At 34.2% G+C, this 19,232-nt stretch overlaps 1 pseudogene; it reads right to left on the reverse strand.

Moving 5' to 3' along the window:
* Positions 1-13,847: 13,847 nt before the first annotated feature.
* On the reverse strand, positions 13,848-17,692 carry LOC114713775 (leucine-rich repeat receptor-like serine/threonine-protein kinase BAM1; annotated as a pseudogene).
* Positions 17,693-19,232: the final 1,540 nt, after the last annotated feature.

The following is a 19,232-nucleotide window of genomic DNA, read 5'->3' on the forward strand; positions in this document are numbered from 1 at the left end:
AATTACCCCTATAAATACTCCCTCAACTATAATCAAGTGAAAGAGGGAGATGAGGTATTAAGAAAGATTATTATGGTGTTTTAGGAAAAATGTTTACTTTTCTTATAATTAACTAACTTACCTAACTTCCTTAATCTAATCAAATTAGTTAAATGGGTCTTATATTAAGGACCGGAGGAGTATTTAAAAGGATAAAATAAAAAATTAGTTTAAAGTTTCAAACAAAAGAGAATTTGTTTTTTATATTTAGGATCACTAATACTCCTCCGGTCCTTAATATAAGACCCATTTAACTAATTTGATTAGATTAAGGAAGTTAGGTAAGTTAGTTAATTATAAGAAATGTGACACGTTTTTCCTAAAACACCATAATTATCTTTCTTATACCTCATCTCCCTCTTGTACTTGATTAGTTGAAGAAGTATCTATAGAGATAATTTAGAGAAAATTCATAAATATGAGAAATGGGTCTTATATTTAGGACCAAAACTAACTCAATAATTAAGTCCTATATTAAGGACCGGAGGAGTATATATTATATTATATTAGTCACAAATCATGGATAGTGTAGGATATTTTGGACACCATATGCATAACAGGTCTACATATTAATTGCTAATTTCACTTTTTTTCATTCGGCTAAATATGCTTATCAAAGACAGGAAAAAAAAAAATCTCCATTACTCCTTTCAAGTTGCGCCAGGCATGATTTATAGAGTACACCACAAAGTTTCATTCTCGTTCATAGTTTAATTTATTTTATTTCCAACCAAACAGATAAGCAACTTTGATGAAGGGATTAATTGATTAAACGATTCTAAAGAGAAGATAAATTATTGATTAATATCATTAATAAAAGGAAGCTAGGGTTCCTGAGGGGATGAATTAGCAAGGGCTAGCTGGGGGCTCAGCGTCAACGTGAAGAATCAGGTGGTGGACATGGGACACAAGCTGTCTGCCAAACGACCTTCCCGAGGCTGTCTCCTAATTCAAATCAACGCTTCATCTTAAACCAAGTTGTCACCTACTTGCTCCCATTTCCACGTGATAATTGAATTGAATTAGATCCTCATCAAGTTTCACTCAATTTTTTTAGTCATAATTCATATATTCATTAAACTCTCTAAAAAAAATTTGAACTTACAATCTCACGCTTAAGATATTTGATATAATTAAGCTACAAAACCCTCACAGTCAAGTTTGATCCATTAGTCCAAATCAACTTAACCACTCCCATCCTATTCCAATTTTTTTTTTGGCTGTCTAAAGTATCCTCCCACCCTAATGGTGAGAAACTAATCTCTCGGGATACTGTCAAGTACTGTAACGGGAGAGACCCCTCCTAACAGTGTTTATTCCATACACACCACTCCAAGAATCAAACCCAGGATAAAATATTTAAGATGTCCAAATCTCTTCTACTTAGACCAATACTTGTTGGTACATCTATTCCAATTAGCAAATAGCAACATTGAGCATGCCATGGAATCCACATTCAAATCCAGATTTGAATGGTGGACCCGGACCCTTATGGGCCATTGGCAATTAAACAGAAGAAGATATTTTGAGATTACATATAATAAATGCCTTTGTTGACTCTTATATGGGCCAGTGCAGAGTCTCCTGGCCCCAACGAGAAGACAAGGTCAGCACTTTCCCTCTCAAAATTATAATTCATAACCGCACCCAGTCCTTCCACTGCTACCTGCCCTCAACATTCGTGGTAGCTAGCTCACCTTGTCCTGCCATTGCCAAATGCAAAATTGTACTATATATAGTATACTCCTACTTTTTAATTCTCGGTCGACCATATGCTATCTTATATTCTTAATATAAAAACTAGATAACTAATAATTTAAAAAAAATTAAGAAAATTAGTCAAGTTAGTTATTTATAATAAATATATGTCAACTTTCCTAAAGTATCCTATTTAATTATGTGTATTGGAACCACATCTTGGTAAGAAGCTTTTACAATCCATAAGAATATTTTGGCATATGAAACAAAGTGAACTGAAGTCTTATATTTAGAATTAAATCTAATATTTATAATTAACTCTTATATTAAGTCCCAGAGGTATTATTTAAATGAAGATTACAGAGAATGATACACAAAGTATGATTTTTCTTCATTCTTCTATTTGTGTGATTAAATAGCTAACTAGAAACTTGTGCTTTTGTACTTTGCATAAATTATGAACAGCCAATTACACTCTATCTGTAAGTTAGAAAGAATCGTGCTTACAGTTAATTTTGGATTTTATGTTGATGTCAGTATTGGGATTGAAAGGTTTAAGTTCATCAGAACATTGTCATTGATTTATGAGTGAGCTAGAAATCTAAGGCCTTTTTTGTTTAAGATTAGAGGGGAAAAAAAGTGATTTTACTTGATTATAAGAGAGTTGATAAGAATTGTTACAGTAAAGATGGGAGATGAGTTCAAAATAATCCAATTTTAACTTATTTGGATAATTAAGCTAATCCAAATTATAATAAGGTTGAATTAGATTATTTTCAACACATATATCCCTAATCTTTATCTCAAGGTTTACCTACCAGCCAACTTATATTCAATCAACCAAATATAATTAGCTTATCAACATAAGGTAAAACTAGATTATTTTCAACACTTTTTTTTTTCATCTTTATCTCAAGGTTCTGCCAACAACCACCTCATATGTATTTAACCGACCAAAATACTACCTTTGGTAGTTTTATATTAAATTTTGTTATAAATATAATATCTCAATTCACTTTGTCTATCATATTTATCTATTTTGTCCCTAAGTAATCCTTATGGTAATTGTATATGTTAAAATATTTTTATTAAATGTAGTTTTAATAAACATGATTAATAATGATATTTTATAAAACATAACATCCATTTATTACAAATACCTAATTTTATTAATATTTCTAATTTAGTTATCTAAATCTTATATTAAGAATTAAATGTAATAATTTTTTCCCTCAATTAGATTATTTTCAACACACACCCCTATATTTATCTCAATGCTTTTAGGGGTCATCCAGCACTAGTTTCGGTTCGGGGCTTTTCGACATAACACCATAAAAATTGACTATTTGACTATTTCACGCGTCATTTGCACCACATCGATCTACTTTTTTTTTCTTCTAAAATTTATCAAGGGTTTCTTTTTAAAAAAACTAAGAGTGCAAAGGATTTTCACATCTTCCAATAAGTGCACTACTCATAATTCAAACTTGTGTTCTCCTATAATTCATACGGGATGAAACCACTTACCCACATCAAACAACAGCTTATTGGTCTAGCATCTACTGTTGGAAACCCATTTAAATAATTTATCTTTTTATCTTAATAGTCTATAATTTATGATATTTAATTAACTTAATGGGCTGCACATTTTAATTTCCATGTAATTTTATATTTTCATCTTTGAAACTCAACGTCTTTTTTCGTTTGGGATGCTCCTTAAAATTCCGAATTTACTAACCAAGAAAGGGCAGAATCAGTTGAGGTAACGGGTGGATTTGGTTTTTAAGTAATAGGATTAAATAATGGTGAGAGAAGTCAAAAGGTAGGAGCAATCACATTAATTAGCCATTGCTTCTTCTTTAGTCCTATTTATAAATTATTTCCAACATATTTTATACAGAGTAAGAAAACCTTAAACTTCATTCACTCTCATTTAAAATTCAATAACTTCTCAATTTTATTCTTATTTAATATACATTATATCTTGTGTAAATAAAGTTAGCACAATAATAAGGATAAAATTGTATATCCATATAAATAATTTCTCTCAGTGCCTTATAAATAGGACCAAAAAATATCTTCTCTCTCTATCTTATAAATAAAACCAGAAAGTTATATCTATCTATGTAAAACCATATTATGAAGCGACAAAGGGATACTGATCTTGTGTTGAAGAATTGAATATATGAGATCACTTTATTGACTTTTGGTTAACAAAGATCAGCAGCTTTAATTAATTTCCAATTATTAGTCCTCAGATTGGACTCCTTAGTTAGTGTGTTAACTAGTCAGAATTGAATGTTTTGTAGCGTTTGAACTTTTCTGTGACTGACTCGCTAAAAAGAACATGCCAGAAAACCAGCAAATGCATCCGACCTTGTGTCTTGTTTCTCTGTCGAATCGTATGAATTAATCGATTCCTATATGCTTTTTTCTGAATGTGTATGGAATGTTTGTTTCCCAATTCATACCTACTCATCCTTTTGAATTGTCTTTTGGAACTGTCTATTTGATATTCATATTTGTTGGTGAACTTTTGACTATTCGGCATCCCTTGATGTCTGATTATACAAAAGTCGTACACCATTTTTTTAATCGAAATAAAAGTGCAACTCCAGTAATAATAAGGTTTGTTTCTATCTAGGATTCTTTTTTTTCTTTTTTTTGCCATCTTCTATCTACAGGATATCATCAAGCTCCTTAACCACCGTGGTTTTATTCAAAATATAACTCAAACTTGGAACGTAAGAGGCCAAGAATTTGGTTCATTTATCTCGCCTCATGCTTGATGTGCACGGATGTGTTCATTGTTACTCAGATTAAATTGATAAGGGATTTAATCTGAAGACAAATTTTGGTGCTATATATATATATATATATATATAATATCTATCTGAAATCGTCTTTCTTTCTTCGCTCTTTTCTTGCGAACACACACCTAAAATCGTCTTTCCAAATAAATTTAAACAGTCATATGTAGAAGTTTAATTGAAGCGGCCGGAGCGGATGTAATGTAATGCTGCTTACAAAATATTCATAAAATCACAAGTCAAACTAGGGACAAGAAAATCAATGAATTGCACACATAAACATAACCCCACGTGGGCATCATATTTATTAATAGGCATTTGGTTAACCAAGATCCTTTGATTTCCTTTAGATTTGCAACGTCGTTGAAGTAATGAACATACAAGAATATGATACATATATACAGTGATTCTATATAGCCAGAACAGTTCTCGACTAACTAGGTTAATTATTTATACATTTTGTGTATAATATAAGTTTCAGTAATGTATAATTGAGAATGGCCGCACTTTTTGACAACATGAAAGCAAATATGATCATTTTCCAATTATATATTTTGTATGTATCGATGTTACCTAATTGTAGGACACAGTAATTGTCAGCGATGATTAACAACTTGATCATTTCACGCTAATGCTCCAGTAATGGACAGAATTGAAGCACAAGATGCTCCCAACAAAGTAGTGTACCATGTTGGGGCAGCGTACGTAAGAGGGCAAACTCCAACACGAGAAGAATTACTTTGAATTCACCACAAATTGTTGTGTGGTTTTGTTAAAATTAATGTAAAAACTCAAAAAAATCTTGAACTCCATCAAGAACATGGGTTTCGAGGCAGGCAAGGTTGTGATTATTTTAATGGTCAGAAATGGTCAAGGTGGGTTGCTTAAGATGCACGTGAACTGAGAGATCATATCTGATTCCACATGGCCTCAGTTCATCATCATCCATTGAAACACGTATATATCAATAGATCACCCATTTCCCCATCGAACCCTAAACACAGAGAACTGAAAACTTAAAACAAAAACCATGAAAGAATGTTCCATTCAAAATACTTGATGATATTTCTTAATTAACTAATTGCAGCAATCTGATAAAAAGGGAAATTAAATTCTAAGCAAGATGACGATGTTGTGGGTCATCATTGCCACAGTATATAGAAAGCTCGAGATCCATTTATCTAAACGTTACAGAAGGAAATAATCAGCACAAGAAATGGTTTGGAGCTGATTGATCGTCTTTTCTGCTCAGATTTCTATCCCTGTGGATAAGATTCTGCTACTGTAAGAGAAAGAAACAGGAATTAGAAGAAATTTAAAACGAAGAAGAGAAGCTAACACTGCCTGGCTCCATCCTGTTTGCCTGAGTTGAATTGCTATATATGAGAACAAGGGATGAATGTGAAGTAGAGAAGGGTGGTGTTGATGGGCTTGGAAATTGCAGAGAGAGGAGCACGATGACGATGAGCTCTAGTGTAGAGTATAGAGCCAGCCAAAAAGGAGTAACAATAGTGTTGGTGAATATTGGGGGGTCGAGAAACAAAACCAGAGAGCAGTACTGTGGAAGCCATATCTGGTGAAGCGATGAATCCAGCCCATGCCCCACTTCTAAATTCTTCTCCTTCTCATCAGACTCAACAAGAGTCTGAGAGAAAGACGAAGGAGATAGCAGATAGAGAGATATATATATATATAGAGAGAGAGAGAGAGAGAGATAATGGAGGGGTTTATGTACATAAAGAAGGGATTGTGTGGGAAAAGGAATTAAGAGGAGGGCGGTTTTTCGACTTACCTTTTGTTGCGTATGAATGGTAAAGACACAAATCTCTCAGGTCTCATTCGTCCTACCTTCCTTCCTTTCTCCATGCCTTGTCTCTTTATTTTACTTTCTTTCTCGATTGTGCAGTTTTTGGCCGGTCTTCATTTCCCCCAAAAATTGTGTCTCATAATACTAAGAGTTATTTAACTCATTTGAATGAATTAAAAAAGTTAAATAAATAAATTAATCATAAGAAATATGATATTATTTCCTTAGAATATACTCATGTTATATTATATAATGTACAATTTTATGTTAAGTAAATTAGTTTATAAAAAAAGAATAAATATGAAAGATAAAATAAAGTAAAATTTTATATTTAGGATTAAATTTAACCCATCAAAAAAATAGTATTATATTAACACACACGCATTAGTGGTTTGAATAAGAAATCTTATCCACGCCACATGCTCACCTCGTTCGATCAAGGCCATGTTCTCTTATATCCACCAGTTTTACCTAGAGAGAGACTGACATGGTTACTCTCTCGTGGATTTTAATTATTTCATAAACCTAAACATTGTATTGTGACTTTATTACATAAAAAATTATCTTGTCATTTTTTTGCCAAAAAATTATGTTATCATTTTTGTGCTCTATTCATTTACATAATTTAGTGTTCCTTTTTCTTTTTCAAAAGATCGTCAGCGTAAAAGTCCCAAGTAATTTCATATGAAAAGTCATTATATTGTTGTTTAGAATGTATGCCGAAAGTCTGATTGGATTGAACTGTTATGATTTATTAAAAACAATTAATAATTAATTTTAATTAAAAATGCAAAACATGCAATCTAAAATCCAAGTGAATTCCTTTTACAAAGTTTTCAATGAACATTATAGGCATGGATGCATGTTGTCCCTCTAATTCTATTTATAAGAGAGAGAGAGTTTTTTTTAAGAAAAAAACTTATTTCTATTTATTTATATTCATTAGGTTCAATTCTTCAATCAAATCTTCATATGCGTGGTTTTTATTACCAGTCCATGTGATTCTGATCAATGTGAATTTTTATTATTGAGAACAGTCTACATGGCAAGATTTTATCATGAGAGAATTAGACCTAATAAATATAAACAAATGGGCCTTAACTTTGTTCTTTGTTTAATTTTATTTATAAGTGATATTATTAAATTTTCTATATAAATATTATTCATGAGAATAAGTCATGCGTTAAAATAAGGAGTACATATATTAAATAAAGATAAAGTGAAGAAATTATTAAATATTAAAACAAAATAAAAACATTTAAAATTTTTCTTAATTTCAATGAAATACATTGAAAATGTGTCATAAAACTCAAAATATGAGGTTAACTTTGGGTTAAGACTCAAGTACTCATTCTGGTTTTAAATGTAAGACTCATTTTATAATATAAATTATAATATAAAATGAGTTTTATATTTAAAATAAAAAATATGCTAATCATGTCATTGGATGCGGTTTTGTGTGTTGGCATCATGTAAATAATTTTCACTAAAAAGTTTATTTGGTAAACCAAGGCAGGTAGAGGGGCGGGGACTTTCCCCATGTTTACCGGAGATTCCACCAACACCCACAACACACACACAATTGTTGTGTTTTGTTGCGTTGCATACGGAATGAAGGAATCCTGGATGTTACCAAACCCCAGTCCATGCCTTTTTCTTTTTTTTTTTTGTTAAAGTATAGGTATCTTTTTATTAGAAGTAATCCTATTTAAGACACTATCGGGTACTAAATATGGGTGTCTCCTAGTGGGGATTCGAACCTTGGTTCATCACGTTATGAAGAACTAGTTCTTTCCACTAGACTCAATCCCCGTTAGTAGACCCAACCCCCATTGGTATGACCTTTTAATAATATAAGCGAGAAAAAAATAGATGATAAGGGAGAGTATATTTGAAGCGGAGTATAATATTTAAATTTGAAGAGGAGTATGTTCATTTTATAAATTTAAATTTAAATTTGTTTCAGTATTTAATGTGTTTTTCAATTATTGTCTTAATTATTATTATCACGCACTCTCTTATTATATGTTTTTCATGCATTCTTTCTCATTAGAAAGAAAAGTATATTTTTATATATTTATTGTTTTAGATTAATTTAAATAATTTTTCATTATATACAAATCGGTTATTTGAAACTTATAATAAAGACATGTGAGTATTAATTAAGAGTAAAATAGATAAAAATAAATTTAATGCTTGGATAAACTCAAAATAAATCTTATAAGAGAGAGAGCAAACAATTTAAAATTTTGAATTTTATAAGTTATAACAAGGAATTGAGGAAGTAATAGATAGATAGATACTCCTCTGATTCTATTTATAAGGTAGAAGAGAAGATTTTTTCGGATCATATTTATAAGTCACTTCATTAAATTTTTAGCGTGGATATACTATTTTCCCCTTTATTTATTACAGTACAAGTAGTTATTTCTTTTGAAAGATGTATATATTAAATATGGGTAAAGTTAAAAAATTATTATATTTTAATAGAGAGTTAATGCATTTTAAGATTTTTTTTTTTGTCTACGTGAAATATGTTGGAAGTGTCTTATAAACAAAATTATAAAGAAAGATTGGATTATAACACGACCCACGTGTGGCGCTCTAGGAAATCCGCACCAAATTACTAGTCAATTAATCAATAAATGCATTCCCTGCTGTGCCTTCCACGCTAATTATAAAACACCTCCCTTCCTTTTCAGCCTACTCATTTATTATTATTATTTTTTTTTTGACCAACATATTCATTTATTATTAAATATTAATTACTCATTACCTACGTACGTTCTGTGTCATTCCTTCATCACGCTCATCGTGCCAAAGTGGTGAACTCTTATTCGGACCTTTTTCGGTGTACACGCAGACTCAGAAGGATTTAGGTTGGGCCCGTTGTTGGTAAAAACAAAAGGGTTGGGCTGTTAGTAACAGAATGGCCCATGGGCCTCTCTTAACGTTGATATGAGGCCCAACTATATTTCAGGTGAGTCAGGGGCAACATGGGAATAAAGAGGGAGTATTTTGAAATTTTGAAATTTGAAACGCCCTGGACTCTCAATTGATACCATTTTGGGTACCAAACAAAAAGACTTGAATGCGGATGATTACACTCGTCCCACTTCTCCATTATTTCTGCGTTTCTCTCTTAGAATGTTTCCCCCCAAAAAATCTAAAATGCAAATTAATTCTATAGTTTCCTTTTCCAAAAAAAAAATAATAATAAGTTTGGCTATTTCTTGGATTATTTTATTTTCTGTTATTCTTTAGCGTGACCCCACAATCCCCGCATGTCTGCCATTGTCCGTCATCTTTGATTCCACTCTACAGCCACGCAATCTCTTTCTTCTTTCTTTGTTTTTTTTCACGCAGATTCATTTTTCAAATTGCTCCCTGGGTTCCTAAACATTACACCACTTCCCGTTATTGATATCAAAAATAATTTAATATTTAATTTGATTTTAAATGTAAAACTTAAAATTTATTTTATATCTCATATTTATCTATTTTTATAAAATAGTCCTTCTAGTAGTTATATATGTTAAAGATTTTATCATATGGTAGTTCTAATTATTACACATAATTACAAATATATTTTAGAGTAGACAACACTTATTTATTACAAATAACTAATTAATTAATTTTTAAAATCTACTCAAATTAATTAATTAGTTCTTATATTAAGTATTAGAGGTGGTAATATCTAGTTATTAATTCAATAAAATAAAATTGAGAAATTTTGTTGATTTATTTGTTATTGTCATGTAAAAGTTGGGTGCCACTCCCCTTAGAACATCTCTATTTTAATAAATATATTAAATGTGAGAAATAAAGAGAGTAAGGAAAAGTGTGAAATTAATGAGAGTGATGTAAAAAAAAAAAAATACTTATTAGATAAAGTGGATAAAATAAATGAAAATCTTATACGGTATTTAAATGCAGCAGACAACAGAAGATACAGAAGACCACAATGAATAAGAGCGAAGGTACGGCCAAGTCTTCTTAACTGGGATTCCATCCCGGAAAACATTGCTGTACCCAGGGGGCAGGTGCTAAAAAAAAAAAAATTAGTATTAATATGAAATTTTTTTAAAAAAATACCTCTAAAATTTTAAAATTTTAAAATAGAAATGACAATCAAAATGTGTTATTACTTGTTTTCTAAATTTTACCAATTGTTATTAAAGTATAATGAATAAGACTAATTTAAAATTTTAAAATTTAAAATTTTTTTTTTTTTGGAATTCTTCCTATTAATATTTTACTAAATGCAAAAAAATCATGACCGTAAAAGAGAAAATAATCGTGTACCGAGATCTACCCAGGAGAATTCTACAAAGATAGACCCCCTAATTCTTATTATAGGGTGTCCTTTCCAGAGGGTTACTTGTCACAGTTTTTCACTTATTATAGATATAGATTTTTTTTTTTTTGCTACCAATTATAGATACGAGCATTTGCAAATTGTTTGAGGCATTGATTAGTTTTATAACAAGGTAGTAACTTCTAATCATTGAACTTTTTCTCAACTATCCATTTTCTAGGTAAGTTTTAACCTAAAACAATTTAGGTTAGAAAGTGTTTGGAAGGAACTAAAACTATGATTTTTGACCTCATCCTAGTTTATTTCTATTTTGAGATGTTTCATTCTTCTTTTCTTTCTTTTTTTTTGGTTACACACCGCCTAGTGATCTGATGCCTATTGGCAACTGACTAATCCGGATTCAAAAGGTAGGAGTGTTGTGGTTTTCCAACGGTGGTTATCCCCTCTCCTAATGAGAGTGTTTCCTGAGACTCGAACATGCGTTTTCATCCTTACAAGGGGCGAGCCTACTTACCAGCTCAACCAACTGCTCATTGATTGAGATGTTTTATTCTGACTGTACAAGCTGAAGCTTGCCTTTCTATTTCAAAAAATAAAGAACATAGTTTTAAAAGTATTTTTTTGATATATAAAATAAATATGTAGAAAAGTTTATCTCGATTTGTGGAAAAGTACTCATTGTTGCCAAACAACCACTTAATCAATATAACTTCTTGAGTCGTCGAACCTGGGAAATCTTCATATTTGAGAATGTGGGCGGGTGCATGCATGGTGGAGATTTTGTGGAAAGATGAAGCATGAACTATAATGAGGAAAGAGAGAATGAGGGTAATGAAGAGGAAGTAGGAGGGACGATAGGGAAACGAATTGAATAGAGAGAATAAATGAAGTCAAAGGAGAGGATAGGGAGAGTAATGAGATGAAAATGGCGTGTCGGGTGGATGTGGGATACGAACAACATTGAACCACAATCCAATAATCAGGCCCTCCAACCACAAATGTCCACTTTGTACTTGCAACTCTCCTTCATTGCTCCATTAATCCCATTCCTCTCCCTCTCCCTCTCTTTCTGCAACACTCAATTACTCCCATTACAAACTTTGTATCCTTCTGTCTTTCCAACTGGCTTGCAATCTCTTTGCATTACACAAAGAGACAAGCTTTGTATTGTATTGTCATGGCTTCAAAAGACAGTATTTTATATTTGACTGTAATGCATTGTAAGTGTCATTGAAACTGTGGGGCTGAAGAAAATAATAGGGGAGAAAAGACAGGAGCAGAGAGAGAGGAGGGAGGGGAAATAGGTTAGGTATGGAGCCAACAGAAACCTGCAATGGTTAGGACGAAACGTGCAAGTCCTTCCACGTCCTTCTTTTGGTAAAGTTGTTTGTCTCTTTGGCACCCAAAATTTCAATTATTCCTATTTTGGATTGGACTCGCCTCTCTCATTTCCAAATCCCAAAAACTTGCGCCTCTTATTCACGAGAGGTTTATTCATCCCTCCCAATTTTCAAATCAATCAATCAGAGCCATGCAAGGCTTTGGGATCCAACACACTCAAGCCTATCACATAACTTTGCCTCTTAGGCATCGCCAAAAACGAAACGCATATTTTGGCTCTTACGTTAATCTTGTAGCTTCTTACAACTTATGAAAGGAAATAAATCGGCATATTCTTTAAAAATATTTTTACAATAAAGTAAATATATAAAAAAATTTATCTCATTTTATGAAAAAATATTTTTTAAAAGTATTTTTATATATTCCCAAACACCCTTTTAATTAAAGTTAAACTCATTAAATAACATTTCAACACATCTACTATGTAGGCCTATGAATGAGATAATTGAATATTGGGTTTTTCCAAGCTTTTCTCTTTGACTCTGCCTCTTTCCCCCTCTCTCTTCTCGTTCTCCATTCTTCTACATCACATATTCTTGAGTTAATTGGATTAAGAATTTGAACAGCTGAAATTTAGTTGAGCTTAACGGAGGAAAACGAAGGAGGAACAAGACAGGTGGTGATAGTGGTGGTGGTGGGAGTATTTTGTCGGGATGTTGCTTTTAGGAAAAGGCAGAGGGCAGAGTTGGGGCCAGAACACTTGAAATTCACATGCATCGTTTTCTAAGCTAGTTGCTGTGGACCAAGCAACCAAATCAATATACCAGAGACCCTTAATTATTTATTGTTAGTAGTGTAGGCTCCTTTCTCAGCTTATTACTATGTCCCTAACCAACTACTTTTCTATGTGGTTAGCTACCACCCCATTCAATTTTCTCTCCTCCACCTTTCTTGCTTTTAATATCTCCAAAAATATAACTGTTAATTCATTTGTTAATTAATCCCTCCCAAACTTCAATTATATGTATATTTCATCTGTTTCTTGTCTTGCTCACCCTCAAATCAATGTCAATTCCTTTATTTTTCTCTTTTCTTTCACCTAGAAATCAATATCGATTCCATTCAATTCATTATAATTCATTCACTGTAGACTATATAAAAGGTCAGAATATTATGTTAATACCACAAAGTATGATATTTCTTGCGACTTTCGGTATTCCCAAAAAGCCACATTTAAACATAAAGTTATCTTACAAATTGACTATTAGATTGTTTTTTAATGAGAACTTACTTTCGTGCATGAATAATACGATTTATTAATTTATTCATATCATATAAATAGATATATAGATTGATTAATTTCTTGGCATTACTCATACTTCGAAATCGTTGCCGTCCTCAAACAAACACATTCCTGTAGTCCTGTTGCAACAAAGATACAAAGTATAATAAAATTATAACGAGGTGTTTGAGGTATCCTAAAATCACTTTAAAAAAGATATTTTTATGAAAATCAATACAAAACTCTAAAATTATTTTTAAAATCATAATTTAGTTTTTATCAAAACATTATTACATCCTTGTAAATTGGGAGAAGAGATGATAAATTGAATTTAAATAACAACACTCTTTTGATCCCTTTATGTTTTTTTTTTTTTACCAAGTTATAGTCATTGGTTGAATTTTTCGAATATATGTTCAAGGCCAATGGTCTGGTTTTACCTTTTAAGACCTCTCAAGTGGTGGTCTTATAAAATCCCAAAGATTCTAATAACGTGTGTTTGTGGATCGCTTTCACTCTCTCAGACACCGCTTTTTAAGAACAGAGTTACCCTTTGATGATTACACAGTTCTTCGTTGCAGGGTGCAGGATCAGAAACAGAACCCAACAGCTGTGCCGTAAACAAACTACATGATGATGAAAACAACGACTATTAAATAAGAAAAGACCCCCTCCAACCGTACTGTACAAAAAAACCCAAAAAAAAAAAATCCAAACATTAATAATACCTTCAAGTTAGATAAAAATAAAACCCCACCCCATGAAAAGAAAAACAATTAAAAGCTTATGAAAGCATATGAATTTATACGCTTATCACAACCCAAGGAAAACCTAGGTGAATTAAACACTTCAAATGCTAAGAAGATCTGGTGGTGGCGATTGAGGAGGATGCTGATGATCTTTGAGTTCTGTTTTTGGAGAATCTAGAGGGTTTGATGAAGACAGAGATGACTCTATGATTGCCAAGTCTCCCTGTTTAGAAGCAGGTGGCTTGGGAAGCTCTGTTAGAATTTGGACAACTTCACGCATAGTTGGTCTCTCTACCGCTTGTTCTTCAACACACAACATTGCCACATAGAACACATGCATCACCTCGTGAAGAGGAACTGAGGGAAGTCTTGGGTCAAGAACTTTCAGAACTCCTTCCTTGTTTGAGTCAGTCATCTTCCTCACCCATTGCACTATGTCCACACCATCACCAAATTCCCCAACTGGTTTCCTCCCTGTTACAAGCTCTAGGAGAACAACTCCAAAACTGTACACATCGCTTTTCTCATCAACTTTCAGTGTGTAGGCATATTCTGCAATAAATCAAACCTCAAGCTTCAATTACTATACAAGCAACCACATCAACTGGAAACAACAAGTCTATGCTTGATTGCTAACAGTGAATTCTGCAAGCGAATTTTTAACGGTGAATATCTGTGTCTCTATAGGTGGGCTATGGTCAAAAAGTTTTTAGAGTGACCTAAGTGTAAAGCAACCTAAGATTCACTTCCAGCAGCAAAACATGGGAATCAGTCTAATAGGGGACAAATCAAGATATCATTCACGTAGGATTGAAACCCGTAGTTCACTATCTATAGCTAGCCCTGAAACTAAACCGGTCAAAGAGTGAAATTAATCAAATTCCAAACGCAAGAGATTCTAAATATAATTATGTTAGGGAATAGCAAGTTAATCATGAATTCAACAAATAATTAAATCACTGTGTTGACTTTGAATGTTACCTGGTGCTATGTATCCATATGAACCGGCAATAGCAGACATGCATTCAGACGTTCCAGAATCTTGCAGAAACTTGGCAAGTCCAAAATCAGCCACATGAGCTTCGAGGTTGGAGTCAAGAAGGATATTGTTCGACTTCACATCTCGATGAACAATAAGAGGGGAACAGTCGTGGTGTAGATAACACAGCCCCTTTGCAGCCTCCACAGCGATTTTATACCTTGTGTCCCAGTGCAGATGACCCCCTTTCTTACCATGAAGAACTTCACCTAGGCTTCCATTGGGCATGTATTCATACACCAACAGATTAGTTTCATGGTTTGAACAGAAACCCAACAACCTAACAATGTGTCTGTGTCGGATTCTCCCCAATGTCTGGATCTCTGCATTGAAACCGTGATCATGGGAAGAACCTCTGCTCATGGCCGGCAACCTTTTCACTGCAACTTGATCACCATTAGGCATGGCACCCTTGTACACAATTCCCGCACCTCCTTTACCTATTATATTGTCCTCCTTCAAGCAGTCCAAAACATCGTCCGCAGTGAAGTCCAAGCGCTGGAATGCTGTTAGCTTCCATGCACGAGCTTCACTTGCCTTCTTCAGTGATCGTGCTTTAATTATTGCTGCAACTGCAAATGCAATCGAGCACAATAGCAACCCAAGAACCAAGAGAAGTTTCAAGGAAGATGACAATGGACCTTTAACATGAGGTGGGTGAGCACCATTAGCAACACCATCCTTGCAAGGACCCAAATAAGGACCACAGAGTTCAGGGTTGCCAAGGAAAGATGTGTAGTTGAAGTAACTGAATTGGCCAGTGCCAGGAACCAAACCGGAGAGATTGTTATATGAAAAATCAACAGAGGTTAAACTTTGCATGCTTGATATTGATGAGGGAATACTGCCAACAAGGTGATTTCTAGAGAGATTCAAGTAATTGAGAATCCGCATACCGGTTAATTCGTTTGGAATCTCACCAGAAAGCTCGTTACGACTAAGATCAACGAATGTCAGTAACTTGCATTTACTGATTTCTGGGGCGATAGGGCCCGAGAACTTGTTGTGGCTAAAGTCTACCTTCGAAAGCTGCTGTAATCTCCCAATCTGAGGAGGTATTTGACCTGAGAATTTGTTACCGTCCAGAAGAAGCTTTTGCATGCCGGAAAAGTTACCAATAGAAGGTGGCAACGGCCCAGAAAGCTTGTTGTTGGATAGACTAATCTGACCAAGATTAACAGCAAAGGAATCCCCCTCAGGGAATTGCCCAGAGAGAAAATTGTCCTGAAGTTCAACCTGTGTAAGTTTCGGAAGCCCAAAGAGGCCTTTAGGAATCGAACCATTCAGAAAGTTCTCTCCCATACGAATTCGTGTTAATGACTCGCACTTGCCGAGTGATTCAGGGATAGGACCAAACAAGAAATTTCCAAGAGTTATTAGAGTCTGAAGACCATTCCCATTGCACATATCAGGAGGCAAAGAACCGGTTAGTTTGTTAGACGAGAGATCAACAACAACAAGCTTCCCATTCTGCCCCAATCCCTGTGGAATGCTCTCAGTGAAGTTATTCTCCCAAAGCTGTAATACCTCCAGGGAAGGTAGTTCACCAATGAACTCAGGAATGGCTCCATGAAGCTTGTTTCTGAAGAGGTTCAAAAGAGTCAGGTTCTTAAGCTCAGCAAAACTCTCCGGAATCTCACCCGCAAGCATATTGTTGGATAAATCCATTGATTTTAGACTCTTCAAGTTCCCAAGCTCAGGTGTCAGAGGCCCCGAAAGCGCATTCACTTGAAGAAACAGTGTATCGAGTTTCTGAAGTTTCTCGATTTCCGGGGGAATCTCCCCTGTTAATCCACAGTTCGCCGCGTCGAACCTGACTAATTCCGACAAGTTCCCAATCTCCGGTGGTAAACCGCCGTCGTATGTGTTGTAATATCCAATGTAAAGCTCCCGGAGCTTCGTCAAGTTTCCGATCTCCGGCGGTATTTTGCCGTCCAACTCATTACCAGAAACAGCCAAATATTCCAAGTGTTCCCACCGCCCATACTCCGGGGGGATCTGACCCCCGAAGAAATTCCCTCCGAGATGCAAATGCCGGAGATTCGGCATCTGGGTCACAACGAGCGGGAGGTCTCCGGTCATGTTGTTGTTATAAAGGTCGAGGACCTGAAGATTCTTTAGCTCGGAAAGCTGAGCAGGGAAAGTTCCGTTGAACACATTGTTGGAAAGGTTGAGGAATCGGAGGCCGGTGACTACAGAAATCCCCGGCGGGATGGGTCCTGAGAGCTCATTATCAGCAACGGAGAGATTAGCGAGAAATGGTAGGTGAGCAATATCGTTGGAAAGTGAGCCGGAGAGGCCAAGGCCGGTTAAGTTAAGGAAACGACATGGCGTCGGGAGTCGCAGGTGACACCGGACCAGGTGCAGTGACTGGTGGAGGTGTTCCAAGAGGAGAGAGAAGATTGGGGGTCGGCGGTAATGGCTGCTTTGAGGGAAAGAAGGGCACGGTACTCAGACATGGGGGCAGAAGAGGAGTGGTGAAGAAGGAGAAGGAGGAGGAGCAAGAGGAGGAGCCTCATCTTTTAGGGGCTTGGGGTACGTATGGTTTCAGAGCTCCGGCGGAGGAGGAGGAGGCGGCCTGCAAGTCTGCAACGGAGAGTGTGTCGCGTAGGTGTGGGGTTATAATTGAGAGTGTGTCTGAGCAAGGAAGGACGATGATGAGGCAGGGAAGCGTGAAGATCTTATCGTAAAAATTATGCACAATGCCCCAGAAAAAAAAGAAAAGAAAAAGAAATTTGTGAATAATTGAATATCCGGGTTGAATCATTTGGCTGGAAAAAAAAAAAAAAATTGGATAAGCACCGAAAAAAAAGTTTATTTTATGAAATTAAATGGGATCAGTCTCGCAAATCACTCTCTTGTTCTTAGTCCCTAAGATTGATTATGTGCATCATTTAAAGTTATTATACACATTTAAAAAACATATTATATATATTTTATTTATTGTAGAATATGATAAAAGGGAGGGACTATTTAACTGTATAATAAATCAACACAATAAAATCAATATAAATATAAAAATAACAATAAATCAGTTTCTATAAATTATTAACAGTGCATATTTTAAAAAGATATGCGTATAATTGTACTGAAAAATCTGGCTTAACAATGAGAAGGAGATTTTTATTGCGTTGTTTTGCAACATTTGGTTTAGGATAGCTCATTACATAAATAGTTTTTTTTTTTAAACAAAAACCAAAGAAATTAGGGCGAATAGGCTGAAAAATTGGTGGTGTTATTAAAACACTACTATACGTACATATACGGTCCGTTGTAGTGTGTATTGAGTATTGACTTTACAATAAAGGGGCAATAATGACAGTACATTGTGATGGAGTTGGCTTTTTTATTTTTCATTTTTGGCCTTTTGAATAAGAGTGATAGTATTGGCGTTGCATTGAGGTGAAAAATGGGATAATAAATTGAGGAGCTAGCTAGGGAGTAGGGAGGGTGGAGAATGAGGAATGGCGACCGCCCCCTCAACCATTTTAATTAATTAATTGAGTTTTTATTTTTTATTTTTGGTAACATGAGAATTCCACGACACTAAACCTAAATATACTCAATGTTACGCCCAAGACAACTATATAAAAACAGATTCCAATATTATACTAACACTCAACTGCTACCACTTTCATTCCACTTACTTCCAACCTCACCTTATTTTTTGTTTAATTTCTAGTATTTGCCATTTGGGATATGATATTATAATGACAAGCTTAACTACCTGCCATAATGTCTCCTTTGACACCTTTTTATATATCTGTTTAGAAAGGCTTATAAGTAATTTTTTTCATGATTTACAGAATACAAAATAACATAAGAGAGTTTTGTTTGGTTATAAATAATTCTAAAAGTGAATCCAAGTAGAGGCCTCTGTCTTTTTTTTCTCCTCTTTTTGTCAATGAACACATAGAATTATTTTTTAAAAGTTTTTATGTGGTATTATATTATGATTCTATAAGATATATTAAATTTCAATCGCCTAATTTTTTAATAATGATAAGATAAAAATAGAACGAGAAGGAGAAAAAAGAGAAAGGGCGAGAAGATTAGCATGTGAGGAATCAATGAGGGGCTGGTCAATGGCGAGTCAAAGAGGGCGAGTAGGGAGTGGCATAAAACTTGTTTGGATACGGGAGGGAGTTT

The sequence above is a fragment of the Neltuma alba genome, unplaced genomic scaffold, assembly GCF_004799145.2.
Source record: "Neltuma alba isolate B1F8T4 unplaced genomic scaffold, ASM479914v2 tig00011467_pilon, whole genome shotgun sequence".
NCBI classification, from domain to species: Eukaryota; Viridiplantae; Streptophyta; class Magnoliopsida; order Fabales; family Fabaceae; genus Neltuma; species Neltuma alba.